This window comes from Liolophura sinensis, chromosome 5 (assembly GCF_032854445.1).
Source record: "Liolophura sinensis isolate JHLJ2023 chromosome 5, CUHK_Ljap_v2, whole genome shotgun sequence".
In the NCBI taxonomy this organism is placed as follows: Eukaryota; Metazoa; Mollusca; class Polyplacophora; order Chitonida; family Chitonidae; genus Liolophura; species Liolophura sinensis.
The window spans coordinates 2,191,644-2,206,458 of NC_088299.1; positions in this window are offsets into that span (position 1 = coordinate 2,191,644).

The window sequence follows — 14,815 nt, forward strand, 5'->3', positions numbered from 1 at the left end:
GGGCTTTGCTGTAGCCGTTGCTTTAATTATCTAGTTAAAGGCAAAATCGTGAAAAGAAAACGCTATTGTCGACTCTTTTTGGTGACACGTTGTACTGATTTAGGCTCGACGTTTGCTCATTTGTGTCCAGATGTCCAAACCAGTGGTGGTCTCCTGGAAAAAGGTAACATTTGTCCGTTCTTGCTTCCCATATGTAGGCTAATGATGTCTGGGCAGATGGAATAACCGCTCTGTTACAAACTGTAAAGATCCCAATGAACCAATATGTATAATATATGTCAGATACAATAGGTTTGTATAGGTACCTGTTAAAGTAACACCAAGAATTCATGTATTTTATGGGCCTTCGCTTGTCTTAAGCGTATCCTGACGTGGTATTTGTCAGAAAATGTGCATATCTGTGTTTGACTGTGTCACTGTCTTCATTCTACACAGCACAACCACCAACGCATAACGTTGAGGTCTTAAGGAACACATAAAATATACAGACCATGACAGACTATACACTAAACACTCCGCAGACATAGCCTGGGGGAAACATTTTACCATCCGTAGGCTGTTGACAAACCTCCCCACGTATACGACCTGAGAAGAAGCTAGCTTAGAACAGATTTAAAACCACAGCGATCGCATTGGATGACAGGCCCCTGGAAATGGTTGCTGTGCTAGATCGCTAACCAGCCGCGGAGGCCCGACGTCTAACCTGTAAATATATCATAACCGCCGGAGTTGTGGTCATATATGTGACCATACCTTTGGTGGTTTACACCTGGAAAGTAGCAATAATAATTAAGATCGACTGATTACTACTCCTGATAGTAACTTCTGATAGGTCATGAAGTCTTTCAGTTTTGCTCTCTATGATTTATTTTCCTCCAGCTGCACGAGGCATTAGTGAGGGAGAAAGGTTTAGAAATGGGTTACAGAAAAACAAATTAACCTTATCGGTGCTTAGAGAGACAGAATCGTTACGTCCGGGTGTTGTGTAGTTTTAGTCGTCGCCTCTACGGAGTTTCCAAGAGTTGTAATCACAGACTCACAGAAATTCACGAGAGATTCGGCCGTACTTTTAAAGACATCGACTCTGAAATCGTTTGTACGTAACTCCCTACGGGGACATTATCTTGAAAACTGAAACATTCTGAAGGAAAGCCTGCAATTAAGGTGATCAAGGTACCTCACACAGCCGCACTGATCTACTGTGTAAAGCCAAGTCTATGGAGAATCCTGTCAACGGGGACATATCTATTTGATTTACTTGCAGTTGGAGTTTTCCTGTTAAGAATTTTACACCCTGGAAATCTTATCCATGTGCATCCATTCCCCCGGCTACCAGACCCGAATCAATGCCAAGGGACGTCACTGTAGTGGTTGCGTTGTGCTGATTCCGGTATTCAGGCTTACAGCCTGCACATTTGTGGCCAGGTCTTTTATTCAAAATCTGTGCTGGTGTACTGGAAGAAAAAATGTGACATTTGTCTGTTCCGGATTCTCATGTGTACGCTAATGACATCTGAACAGATGGAATAACCGGTTTGTTACAAACTGTAAAGATCCATCGGGTAAACAAATATATATAATACATACCTGTTACAATAGGCTTTTATAGGCACCTGTTACAGTAACACCAAGAATTAACTTATTTTATTGGCCTTCGCTTGTGTTTAGGGCATTAGCATACCATGCTTGGGAAAAGGCAGGGGTTGCTGTCGATGGCCTGGTAAGGGCGAGAACTGATTAGGAAGAAACGGAAGCGAGAAATGTCTACGCCTGCGCCAAGCAGTTCCTGTGTCCTACATGCCTAAGAACTTGGTGAAGTTTCAGGGGTTGGGAAATGGAGAACGTAGTTTGAGAGCAAATGGCCGGAATCATAGTGATACATATGTTTTTATGTTGCACAACCTGTGGTTACACAACCTTTCAAATTTCGTCAAATTAAAATACGGATATTAATATACCTGCTTGTAAACCTAAAACCCCGCGATCAGAAATCACCGGCCTTCGGCGTCTGATATGAAGCTTTTATCCGATATTACTGAACAAAAATTATCTTTTTTTTGTCAGAGATTTAGAAAGGCTTACTGTTTTTTTTCAATAAGAGATGCACAGGAAAGCACAGTTCCCTGGTTGTTTACCTCACTCGAGGAAATATTTCTCTAAAATGAGTGTCTTGGGGATTTAGATAGCAGTTGTTATACAGGCTGTAATCAGGGAATTCATCTAAATTTATCCAAATTAACATGTTATACTAGACATACATTTTTTTCCAATAAACAATTTAAAAAGTAAAGATCTCGGAACATAGCGGAAGTATAGTCTCATTTAAGGCAAGTATGAAGTCTCAGAAGAAAGGCCTTAATTATTATTGCCAGGTTTTTCTTCACGATATGCAATATTAGAAGAGTTTTACAGTGTTCTGGAAATGAGTGGTGGAAAAACAAAAGTTGACAAATAAAAATAACAAGACATTAGTATGTAAAACAACTTACTTTCTAGCGACCAACGGCATCAGAAACCAAACATCGGTTGTCGGATGTCAAGGGACCGGCCTGGATAGCACAGCCCGCTTCGGGAGCAATAGTCCCAGGATCAATCCTGGGTCGAGTCAATCCTCGCTTGGCGTTCAGCATGACTGGTTGACCCGTATCAGTATAATGGCTCGGGCGGGGCCATTATATCCTGACTTCATTGTCTGAGCGGCTTACTTGCCTTAGGTAAGTCGTCTCAGCACTAGATAAAAGAGCGTTGGAAATCCGTCCTGCAACAAGGAGGTACATTACATACACCCTAAGAATTCCTTCGTCGTCATATGACTGAAAAACTACTGAGCATGACGTTAAACCCCACGCACTCACTCAATCATGTCAAGGACGGGGCGCTGGATCAACCAAGCTAACGTACAAATACGCTGCCATTACCAACCAATGTACAATTTTCTTGGGCGCGTACAAGCAGAAATAATCTTAAGCTTACAACAGCAATCGCTTATATAGGCCACCTAAGGGTGTGGTTTGGAGAGGCTTGCACTAAAATTTTGGGGTTAGGTATGGGGGGGGGGGGAGGGGTGAGTGAGTGAGTGCTGGGGTTTAACGTCGTACTCAACAATTTTTCAGTCATATGACGACGAAGGAATCATTAGGGTGCATGTACGTGTAATGTGCCTCCTTGTTGCAGGGCGGATTCCCACCGCTCTTTTATTTAGTGCTGCCTCACTGAGACGACTTACCGAAGGCAAGTAAGCCGCCCCGCCCGAGCCATTATACTGATACGGGTCAGCCAGTCGTTGCACTATCCCCTTCATCCTGAACGCCAAGCGAGGAAGTTACAACTTCCTATTTTTAAGTCTTAGGTGTGACTCGATCAAGGATTGATCCTGGATCTACCGGCCCTGAAGCGGACGCTCTACCGGGGGCGGGGGGGGGGGGGGGGTCGAGATGTGGTGTAAAGGAGCAAACGAACAAGGAGCCAGGGTTTCTCACACGAAATTATCAATGCATCTAGTACATCTTCGAGGGAACGTGACCTGAAAACTTACACAGCCCTTCCAGGCCGCGGGATAAACCGGCAATTTAAGAGTTAGTTATCTGGAAACATTAAAATATCTGCAGACCTGTTCACAACCAGCTCGTGGACATCTCCATTTTCTTTGTTAGAAGGAGTTCGTTAAACCGACGTGCCTGAGCCATTCCCATTTACGAGTCTCCTCCGTAAATTGGCTGGACAGTTTGTACGGGCCAGTACATTTGTCATTTACCAGGCTAGGGTCGCCGTATCCAGAATCTACCTTTATGGCCGTGTGGAATTAAAAGGTCCCAGACAATGAAGTCAGGATTTAATGAGTGTTTACCGGGAGCTCTACGGCGCTCGGTAAATGGTAGATCACCAAGGTACAGGTATACACTGAACTGATAACACTGGAGACGTAGTCGTAAGACAAAGGTACCGAAAGAAGGGAAACTAAAAGCTTGCTTTCCGAATAAAAATTATCAAATATGAAAGAGAAAGTTTTAAAACATACTCATGATTGCACACAACCTACCAATCAGCGATTTAATAAGGACTTAAGCCCACGTTTGTCCAAAGTGGTATCTGTACTGGACCCATTTTAGCAATCAACTAAAATATTATACATGGACATCTGTATTTCGTTCGTTTTCTTTGTTTACTAATGTGGTCTTTTTCTTGCAAGACATGTCCAAGACAGTGAACATGACACTCCACCCAGTCACGGTGAGAGGACACTAGACATGACACTACACCGAGTTACAGTGAACAGACACCAGGCACAACACTCCACACCTCAAGTTATGCGAGAATGTACCTAGAAATGAAAGCTTGACAAATTTAAGTTCCATGAAGAACAACAAATTAAGCGATAAAAAGAATATATGTTTACGTTGAATTTGTTTGTATATCAGCAACAGAGATCCTGATCAGTGTACATGTCACTCTTCTCTGATAAATAATTGACTTGTCCCTAACATATTTGACAAAATCTTTCAATAGTGTAAGTCTGCATACAAAGCTTATTACCTAAACAATCGCTGAGATGATGAACTCTGTAAAGATCAGATAGACGAGCGAGTCTTTCGATGTCCCTCAGATGTTGACCAAACGAAGAGACAGTATTTGTTCACCCACGGGAACTTCGCGCGCCACAACCGGAAGCCCGCAGCTTCGCTGCCCATGAGATTTCAGGTGAGAGAGTAATGAGCGGGGAATCACCCGGAGATGTTTACCGTCGGTCGTTTTCACGCTAACAACAAGTGAGTCGCTTTTTTCGACGACCATCTCGGGGCTCCTTTCCTATTGACAGACAGCCAATGAGTTCGCGATAGACCATTTTGAGGTCAATGAACACAAACGTTTTATCCGTCGTAGATTAGTCGTTTTTTCCCTGCACGTAGAGCCTTTTAAATCTGAGTTTTGATGGATAGCTCCGCAGAGTGTTTTGTAAACATCCGTGAGTTTCACATTTCCGGGAAATCAAGACGTGTTCCATAACCTGTAATCCATCATTTCACCGACATGGAAAATTTGACCCACGTTTACAGGAGAGTCAGAGGTACAGAGGCAGACAGACAGTATTAGTTACAAGAGTGAATATATTCTGTTCATTCTTATTAACATCATATTCATATTTAGATGTAGCAAAGTAGTGTTTGGCCTAATGAGTCGGGCAAGACGGTCATACCCAATCAGACTGACTGACCATATATGACAATAAATAAAACAAACAGGGATTACCAGACTATCACGCTTCCAGCAAACATACAGGAGAGGTAACGTTTATGATAGTGGTCAAAGGGAGTCAAATGAAGTCTCGTTAACAAAGACAGCCAAGTGAAGTTTACATTTACTACAATGCAGAATGAGGGTAGTGAAGTCGTATTTTCGATGGAAAGAAAATAACCTACATATTCGATGCACAGACCGGTGCATTCCCGTGCTCTCGTTGTTGGCGAGGACTTGATGACACTAAGTGGGCGAGGATGCACCCTGTCTTCATATACCGTTACGTGAAGCAATCCTAAGATATAGAGTTAAACTACAATCAAAACTATAGTGTTAAACTGACCAGAAAAGGTCTGAAGGGCGAAGAAATACCTTCTAACACCTCTATAAAGGACTTCTGTAAAGGATACAGACAACCGGGAATGTATTATACCTTATTAAGGATTCTCAGTGGATCCTGTTTCGTTGTTATTTCCTTTGGAAGCAGTCGGGTAGATGATCTATGGATGTGTGTAGTTATGCGTATCGAATCACCTCTATTAGCAGCAGGATAGACAAGACAGCGCTTTGAGTAATTTTGGACTAGCTACCTCTTGTTAAATTTCTATTAACATTACTCCATTTATTTTACCTAATTCTGGCACGGTGTTAGGGACGTGTAAATTGCTACCATTTATGCATTCATATGAACAATTAAAATTAACTCTGGCATGTAAATTGACAAGAGGCCATATTTCACCGGTTACGTGTGATCATTTGCCAGCTATCACACTGCCGACGCTACTTTGGTTTTACTCTCTATGTTGTACGTCTGTCACACTGCCGACGATGCTCTGGTTTTACTTTCTTTGTTGTACGTCTTTAATTATTTAAGACTGGACACTTATAGTAACTCATCCCTTAGGCTATGCATTGGGAATAAACACAAGACTGTCCCTAATTACTTTATTATGGTATCATTGTCAAGTTTCTGGGTAGACATCTATGGAATATTGCTCCCATGGGAGAGAATGGCAGGAGAAAGGTTTTTTTCTGCTTTTCTCTTGTGCCCTAGGGAAAGATATTAAAAAGGGAAATTTGTGCTGATCTTCTAATAGAACGTCAAATATGACAATAAACAAAATGTTCCTCCCACATCAATTTTGGTTCCATGTATCGGGCTTCACAATCCAGTTTTAGCATGATAGCCATTACTAAGTCATGTGACACTTCAGATTGCTGGTTTATTTGTAACCATACCCAGAACCGTACTTTTAACAAATAGGTTTCACGGATTAGTGTTCTAACTTTTGATAAATGCTAAAGTCATTGAATTTGATCATTTAGTTTCATTTTCCTCCAGCTGCACGAGAGGAGGGTCATGAGTTAAAAAAAGAAATCGAGATGTCCCGGAAGACACAAATCGAGGTTCATTCGCACTTTTTAAGGCATTATTTCTGGAATATTTTATGGTAACTCCATTTGGGGAGATAATTTTCGAACTTTGGACAATCTGAAGGAAAGTCTGGATCAAGGTACCCGGTACATCTTCATTGGTCTGTAGTGTAAACTCACAAAGTAGACAGGAAATCCTATTAAAACGGACTTATCTTTTTAAGCTTACTTGCAGTAGAGGATTCCTACAAAGGAATTTACATCCAGGACATCTTATCCATGCGTATTCGCTCCCGTGGCGAACATAGCCGAGCCAGTGCCAAGGGACGTCAGTGTAATGGGTGCTTTATTTATCCAGTTAGAGGATAAAATCGTGAGATGGAAACGTTATGGGCGACCTTTTTGATAGAATTTTTGGGGCAAATTCCGGTGTTAAGGTTTGGAACTGGAAGCTGGGTGTTTTTCTTATTCCAACCCACTTTTAATCAGCTGCAGGAAAGAGGTGACATGTGTCTGTCTGCTTGGTCATATGTAGGTTAATGATGTCTGGGCAGACGGAACAGCCGACTTGTCACAATTTGTAACAGAGACCTGAGACAGAGCAGAGACATTGCCTTGTTTTAATAAGGCGCATGTATAGCACCGGTCAAGTACCGTTGACTGTTAGAACTAACGTTGACTTTTGCAAACTCCAATCTATAATTTACTTGTGGAACTTGGTTTATTTAATTTACATCTGACATTGCATAAGGAGGCCTTTTGCAAAATCCTAGTTAAATCCATTCTTGAATCTTAATAAGTTCATTACATAGTCTTTAGACCTTAAGTCTCAGCGACCCATATGTAAAATGAGTTACCAAATAGTTGGAAAGAACATATACATATAAATCCAGGACATTTCTCCAACCATACATCTGTTATTGTTAAACAACAGCGGCATACATTGCATATGATGGTGTCATTAGGGATGTCCCAATCTATGCGTCGAAGCAGAGATTCGGATACCAGCCGTTAACCAATAAGGACGTTCTAGGTCAATAATCGGAGAGCCAATTCCCAAAACCGACTTATAACGCAAACAATCAAAGAATAAAGAACTAATATGAAGTATGAAAATGGGACGGAATCATGCAAAGAAAAGCGGTCAACAGTTTTCGATGATGCTGGGAAAGGTTTGTTCGCAGGCGACTGAGTGAAATCAGTATTGAAATCGTGTACCATGCTAGAATATCAGTTGTCCGTAACAAAATTTGTATCTCAGTTGCGCTTTGATTGCAACTGTTCATATATCCAACGTGGCAATCTAATTCAACACGATGAATATACAGTCCCTTACCCCGAGTTTAGCCGAATTAGACGCAATCATGAAGCAGAGCGACAGAGATTCTGCAGGCTCTGTCCATATTTACTTACAAAAGAATTATGCTCGAGCTCATTGCAAATATTTAAGAAACTTGGAGTCAAGGTGTTTGATGGAATAACTTGTGACGTTGATTGAAATCGTTTCACAACTGGCAGGATTTAACAAATACTACAAAGTGTGATATGTACACGCCAAATGCAGAGCGCTTCGGTATATTGCTGTCCAAGTAAGGATAATTTACAATGTCAAAATTGAAACTATCCCTGCTGTCGTAAAATCTGGGAGAGAGAAAACCGTTTTGGTTTTTGTACAATTAAAGGTCCAGATAAGATGTACCATCTGAAGAGTATGTCGTTTCCTTTAAATCCAGTGAAGGTGGATAAATATCTTTCACAGCCTTTGCTGTATACGGATTGTTTAAATCCAGCAGATCACCAATATACCGTTTATTGAATGCATACTGGGCTCCCTATTCTCCTTCTCTAGCTGCTTTAACTACTGATGTTACCTTCTATAAGCGGACGGTAAAGCTGCCAAACTGAGGGCGAGTTCGATGTCCGATAATCGATGTTTTGTATTTTGAACATTAATTTTAGCAGAGCCGTGCCTACACGTGGCTGAGCGAGAGAACGTCCCAGATATGACATACGAGGGACCGATTTTTATACCCGTAGAACCGTCTTCAGCAGAGGAGCTCGGCTTTACGGATGACTTGACAAAGGATTATATTGCCCTATGATAAATGATCGAAGTTCTTCCTTCACCCCATCAGGACATAGTGAAGTGATGAAGCTGGATATTTGAAGGAGATTTACGTCAATCTTTTGCTTACAATTATCATAAAACCTTCGTCTTATGAGATTCTTCCCATCTCCAGTCGTTCTTTTTCTCATCATTCATAACCATAGAGATTGACCTAAACCTCGTTCATTAATCTTTGAAGTTAACAATGAATCCACATATCCTTGCATTCTCAATCCCCAAATAGTCCAATTTGGATTTGACCTTGAGGGGAAATCCAAACTAAAGTTAGATGAATGATGCACTGATGCATTCTTAAACGCTCAGAATCACACTGGATATGAGCATAAAATGTTTGGAAATAGGTGGTGGTTACTGGCGATTACCGGGTAATCGTGAGAGCGGCGACTAATTGAGGCATGAAGACCATAACAAAGATGAATTGAAGCGATGTGAAGCGAGAAATCCCTATGTCTGTGTCGAGCAGTTTCCATGTTTGTTAAGAATTTGAGACGGGGGATAATTCGAGATAGGAAGGTCTTGTAAGTGGTGATAATAGGGATACATATCTTTTTGCGTTGCGCAAAATGTGTTAACAGAAGATTTACAATTTAGTCAAATTACAAAATGAATATACATCTTTGTAAATATTGCAGACATACATGAGAGCCCCGATCGTCGTTGTATGATATGTGCCTTTCACATGTAACTGATGCCAGCTGACTTGGAAATTACACCTTTTTTTTTGGTAAGACGTTCAGAGAGACTTGTTGTTTTTATCAACATGATGCGCATTCGATTTAAAGGACAGCATAGTTTTCCGCATGTTTTCTCCCCTCCAGGGGATTATTTTCCTAAAGAGAGTGCTCTTCTTTTTTTGTTTATTTATTTGACTTATGTTTTACGCCCTACTCAAGAATATTTTGCATTATGGTGGGAGAAAACCAGGGAGAGTCCGAGGAGAACATACGATCATCCCCAGGGAGAGGGCTTTGGGTTAAAAACTATTGGTGAAAAGGCAGTAATCACGCCATTCATCTGAATTTATCAACATTTAAGTCTTATCTTACACATGCATTTGTTTAATCAATATAAACACAGAAATCCTGGAATAAAATGGAAGTATAACCTTAATAAGGATATAAGTCTTATGGAGTTGGTTCTTCATGGTAGGCACCGTGGGAAACCTTAGTGTTTTGAAGTGGGAAGTTGAAATACAAACGTGAAAGAAAGAAGATTAATCGGGTGAGAAAAAATAGCGGTTGAAAAACAAATGAAGCATCTAAATGTACCGCCATAAGCTAAACCGAAATTCGATTTTCCCAAGAACCTTAAATGTAAACAGCAATCAGTTATTTATACCAATTTAGGTGGAGAAGCCGAGTGAAAGGGCTAATGGACTAGGGACCAGGCTTTCTTACACGAAATTATTAATTGTACTTCTACGAGAGAGCGTGACCTCTCTATTTCCTTTGTTAGCGGGGATTCGTTAAGCTGACGTGCTAAAGTCATTTTCAGTTTCCATTCTCCTGGTTACTTGGCTGAACAGTTTGTACTGGTCAGGATATCTGTCATTTACCAGTCTAGTGTCGCTGCATCCAGGATTTACTTTTATGGCTGTGCGGATTTAAAAGGGCTCTGACAATGAAGTGAACTAAATCTAACGACTATCTACCTCTGAGTTGCTGGCGATGTAAGTATTAGGCCATGGTACAAGCCAATACATTGAACAGATCACCCAAGAGAAAATTACTGGAATGAGGAAATCAAAGGAAAAGAGCTTCGGCGATGTATTATGACAAAAAACACATTGTAGATAAATCTGACCTGTAATGAATGTAAAGGGCAAAAACAAATATGTCTGAAAAAAAGTTACATCAAAGTGAACAAGACATGAGAAAACAACAAGCAAAGTACAAATATAAATCTCTTGGAGCAATTTACTCAACCTCATTTTTAACATGTAAGTTCTCATTTAATACAAAGTGGTACCTTTACTGATCCACTCCCACACTTCACTGGCACAGATCAGATAATATTAGACGTACAGCTATACATGGTTTGTTTCCATGTTTGCGTTGCATTTAATGTGGTTCTCCACTTTCAACAACATATCTCTTTCCTTAGTATATTTTAAAGTACTCCCTCAGTGTTACGCCATGTCGAATTCATTGGACTTGAAACGCCCCTCCAATCACAGTGCACTGTCACCAGACACGACACCCTCTCACCGTACACAGGATCTAGCTTGTCCAGCACAATAAACCTGTTCCTATATGCCAGCACCAAACCAAGAAATGCTAAATCTGCCGGGCTTAGTCTTAGACACTTCGCTTGCGAGGCCGGTGCTCATAATTTCTTGTCACAACGGTCCGTTCAAATTTAGATTCCCTGTGCTTAGAAACACTTTGGTTAAGATTATTGCAGGTAAACCTTGGAATTATATTTATATATATATAGTAACCTTGGAATTATATATAGATAGTAGAGGGCGGAATTAGATGGTGGTACGTAAAGATCGTTACATTCTACGAAATTCAGTCCGAGAACACGATGCAGGGGCATTCAGATCTCCATATCTCAGAGAATAATAAATTGGGAGCCAATGTCTTTGCAAACGTGATGAAGTTTATTTCCGACAAGAACGTAACGACAGAACGAACGGAGGGTTTAGTTACCCAACAATCCTTGGGAAAACAACTTCCATGAAAAAGTGTCGAAGACAGGTGACATTTTGTCGACAACAAAAATACTAAAAGTTCACAGTCCTAAATCGGTGGACCGAAGTTGTCATCACGCTGTAAAAGGGCAACTCATTAGGGTTAACACTCTGAACAAACACATTCCACTTCCCTGTTTGCTTTCGCTAACATGCCAATGCGGAAGTTTAAACCTATCACTCTTGGAGACGTGCTGTAAAGAAAAAGAAAAAGACCTAGTCTTTGGCAGCACTTCAAACGATGAGCATTGCCCAAATTCAGCAAGTGGTTATTGGAACATTTCTACAGGGCTACCATTTGGTTAAATTGACATTTGGGTAAACTTACACGTGGGCGTTGTGGAGAAAACAGACACCCTGTGTTTAACCACAACATAGTGATTTAGAAGCCAGGAATAAATCCTGGTATGTAGGAAGGACACAGACAAATGATTTATCTGTGTGGGTAGCGATAATGGTAATATAAACTGTTACGAGGGTGGGGTCATTCGTAGCTTGCTGAGAGGATGGAGAAATCTGCATGCAATAGATCCACAAGTAAAATTCCCATTTTCTCTCTGGCTGAAATACATCAACGGAACATAAGTTGAATAGTAGCACTGGGTTAAGTTTGTGTGAGAATGCGCCTAGAAATTACTAGTTCATAAATCAAAGATACTAAATAGCAAAAAAATCTAAGGTTCCAGAATATATCTTGCAGGAAAAAAGAAAAAGTATTCCCCTTCTTTGTGTGTAAGATAATGTGTAATCACTCATGCTTGACGGTTATTTCGTTTTTATATCAACAGTAGATAACCTAGTCTGTGTAAGTCACGCTTCTCCGAAAGGGGATTGAGGTATCCTAAACACATTTGACAACTTGCATCAGTAGTGTAAGTCTTTATACATAGCTCGTTAACTGCAGTGACTGGGATGATGAACTGTTCAGAGGTCAGATAGAAAAGCGAGTCGTTCGATGTCGATCAGATGATGACCAACGAAGAGACAGTATTTGTTCAGATACAGGGAGTTCGCGCGCCACAACCAGAAGGCCGAAGCTCTGCTGTCCACGGGATTTTGGACGAGTGTAATGAGTGCGGATATCACCGAAAGATGTTCCTTCACACTGACAACGGCAGAGTCTTTTTCCATCGACGATCATCTCGGGGCTCCTTCCAGTGACAGACAACCAGTGAGCTCGCGATGGACTATTTTGGGATCAATGAAGAAAAAGACTTTTTCTGTCGGTGCTTCACACGTGGCTTTTCAAATCTGAGGTTTGAGCCCTGGAGTGGATTCAACTTTTCTGGCAAATTAAGACATGTAACGCACTGGAATGTAAGGCAATGACACACGTTCAGGAATGGATTTTAAACGTTCCAAAGCTCAAGATATTTACTTACTTTATAGTCCATCATTTAACTCATTAGAAAATTTGCAGAATCTGTTATGTTTTACAGGAGAGAAAGAGGAGAGCCTCGTTTACAAGAATGAATATTATCTGTCCCATTAACATGACTTTTATCTTAAGATGTAACAGAGAAATCTTTACTAGGACAACCGTCTTTAAACGGCGTAGGGCAAAATTATCATAGAAATTATACGATATTATTAATTATTATTTGTGACTGATCCTATGTGACATAAAAATAAGAGATCACCAACCAATATCACACTTCCAGCAATAATCTGGGAGACCTATAATGTTCACTATAATGGTCAGACCGAGGCTGAATAAAAGTTGCAGATGTAAAGTTACAAACAAGAAGAAAAGACAGACTATGCTGCAGGCTTCGATACTGTGTCGTTCTGAGAAGCAGGAATCAGCGGAATACGACACGCACTTTTTGCGAGATGTCGCAGCTGTTGGGATTTTTTGAAATGAGCTTGAAGTCGTAAACTCACAAGGATATTACTTTTACTTATACAGCATTTGTCAGGGTTATGTGTCAAGGAAATCGCACATCATTAGGTGGCTGAAAATCCTCCTGGCTTAAGGCCACATTTAAGTCGTTTTGCAGCCTTCAGCCCTTGCTTTCACTGTTCGCGAGGTCTTGGTGACAGTAAGTGGGCAAGGATACTCGTGTGTCTTAGACAAAGATATTACCTACAACTCTACGTCACACTTGGGAAATTTAGCAAGTAACTTGCCAAATGTCTGTCGTTGACGCCAGGCATTCTGTTTTGCTACACACATAAGAGGGACCGCCAGCATATACCCTTGTGTGAAACATTCTTGACTATGCAGTTACACCACGAACAAATAAATAATTTGTCAAAGTCATTATCTGTACAAAACCTTTCGAAGATATGTCCAGAAAAAGCCTGAGGGGCAAAGGAACACCGGCTAATACCGCTACACATGATACCTCAGTCTGTGAAGGCAAACCGTCCGGAATGCATAATGCCTTTATGAAAGCTAGAAGCACAAAAAACTATTTCTTCTTGTCATTCCGGCTTCTATGAAAAATTGTCAAGTACGTTATATCAAATCTGCCTACAAGGAGCAGGACTACACTGTACTGTTATAGTTACTCTGACCCCTTAGGCTATGCATTGGGAATACACAAGACTGTCCCCTGTTACTTCATTATACCATCATTGTCAAGTCTCTACCCAGACGCCTATTGAATGTTGCTCCAATGGGAAAGACTGACAGGAGAAAGATTTTTTGTGGTTCTCTATTATGCCATAGGGAAAAGCATTCGGAAGGAACTCGAGCTGTTCTTCTGATAAAATGTGAAGTTGGATAATGGGCATTGGTTTTTATCTCGCACCCATTTTGATTTTATATATCTATCTTCATAATAATATTTCATCATAAAAACCCTGCCATGACATCTCATCGATCAAATATAATTGGTTGATTTAATTGTATTTATGTGGGGTTTGGTTTTAACGTTGCACGTAACACTTTTGATGTGAGGAGTCATTAGGTGTGCGAGGGACAAGTCTATGCCACCAAAGTGCTACAGCCACTCAAGTATCATGTCGAATTCACCAGGTATGACACTCCACCCAGTGACATTATACTGACACCACGCCAGCCAGTTCGGTTTTCTTACTCTAACCCCTCAATGTTCAGTGATAAGCGATGTGTAACAATAATGTGATACGTTTTTCTCAGATTACTATGCTATATTTTGATAAATCTTGAGGACTTGCGGGCTTTTCCTCTTCTTTCTACTCTCCTTTAATTGCACGAGGTGGTGGTGATTTGCTAAAAAAGCAACAATCGAAAAACAAATCACCCCAATTTACCTGATGGGTAGAGGGATAGAACCGTTACGTGCGGGTGTTGTATATTTTTAGTCGGCGAGTTTTCCAAGCCTCGCACATATAATAACAGAAACAGACTCGACGCTTAAGCAGCACTTTTTAGAGCATTACCTCTGGAATTATTT